A 1,561-nucleotide genomic window follows, 5' to 3' on the forward strand; every position below is an offset into this window, starting at 1 on the left:
GCCACAGACCTCTGTGAAGGCCAAGTCATTGGGCATAATTAAAGCAGAGGTTAATAGTTTCTTGATTAAAAACAGCGTCAAGGGTTACAAGGAAAAGACCAAACATTCAATGTTTTTAGTGAAATGCTGAAGATGTTCTATCGGTCAGTTGTGGAGAGCGCCCTCTTCTTTGTGGTGGCGTGCTGGGGAGGCAGCATTAAGAAGAGGGACGCCTCACGTCTTAATAAGCTGGTAAGGAAGGCGGGCTCTGTCGTGGGCACAGAACTGGAGAGTATGACATCGGTGGCAGAGCGGAGGGCGCTGAGTAGGCTACGGTCAATCATGGAAAACCCTGAACATCCTCTGCACAGCACCATCCAGAGACAGAGAAGCAGCTTCAGCGGCAGGTTGCTGTCAATGCAATGCTCCTCAGACAGGATGAAGAGATCATTACTCCCCAACGCCATTCGGCTCTACAATTCAACCACCAGGGGCAAGACATGTTAAAGTGCCGGGTTTAGGACTGAGCTTAAGTTACCACTCAATGCACTTTAGTAAACTATTTAAGAACTTTTTAAAAGCTATTTATTAAAGCTTTTTGGGAGGGTGATTTTAGATGCATATCATATTTATACTGAGTTAAATACTTATGTAATTAGTTTTGCTACAATAAGTGTATGGGACACTAGAAAAATGTTGAATTTCCCCTGGGGGATGAATAAAGTATCTATCTATCTATCTATCTATCTATCAGAGAATGGGGTTAAGGTAAATTAGTCATGATGGAATGGTAGAGACTTGACGGGCTGAATGGCCCAATTCTGCTCCTATGTCTGATGGTCTCACATGCATCCGTGCCCTGAATGGGTTTAGTGGCTTCTGGGTCTTTTTCAACCAACACTATAACCTCCCCACCCCTCACAGGTGTCTCTTTTTTTTAATGATATTACTGTCTAAGAATAATGTTCCCTCTAACTTTGTTTTGCAGCTGACTGGACCAGGCCTGGCTCCTAGCAGGAAATTATTTTACATGTGTGGCGAAGCACTTTGAATATGTATTTATGTTTTTGTAAATATGTATACAGACAATATTTATTTAATGAGCTACAGTGTGGAATAGGCCCTCCCAGTCCTCCTAGCCAGCCCACGATTTAATCCGAGACTAATCAGGGGACAATTTATGATGATCAATTAGCCTTTGGACAGTGGGAGGGAACCCACGCGGTCACAGGGAGAATGTTCAGGCCGCGGCGGGAATTGAACCCGGGTCACTGCCACAGTGAAGTGTCGCGCTAGCCACCATTTAGGACAAAAACTGACCGTTGAAAAGTCTCATTCTTTTGATTCTACTTATTCGTTTGAGGGTACCACCTTTTCACGTTTGGTCAGCTTTGTTTTTAATGGCAGCGTTCAGCTCCAGCTGCAAGGCAGCGAAGACTACGTGCGTGGCGGCATTTTGGTTACGGCGTGGCCGCGCACCCCAGGCCAGGGGTTTCCAACCCGGGGGTCCTTGCTTAACAGTATTGGTCCACAGTATTTAAAAAAAACCGTTTGGCAACCCCTCGCATACAGAGATCGGCGA

Source organism: Hypanus sabinus, chromosome 26 (assembly GCF_030144855.1).
Source record: "Hypanus sabinus isolate sHypSab1 chromosome 26, sHypSab1.hap1, whole genome shotgun sequence".
Lineage (NCBI taxonomy): Eukaryota > Metazoa > Chordata > Chondrichthyes > Myliobatiformes > Dasyatidae > Hypanus > Hypanus sabinus.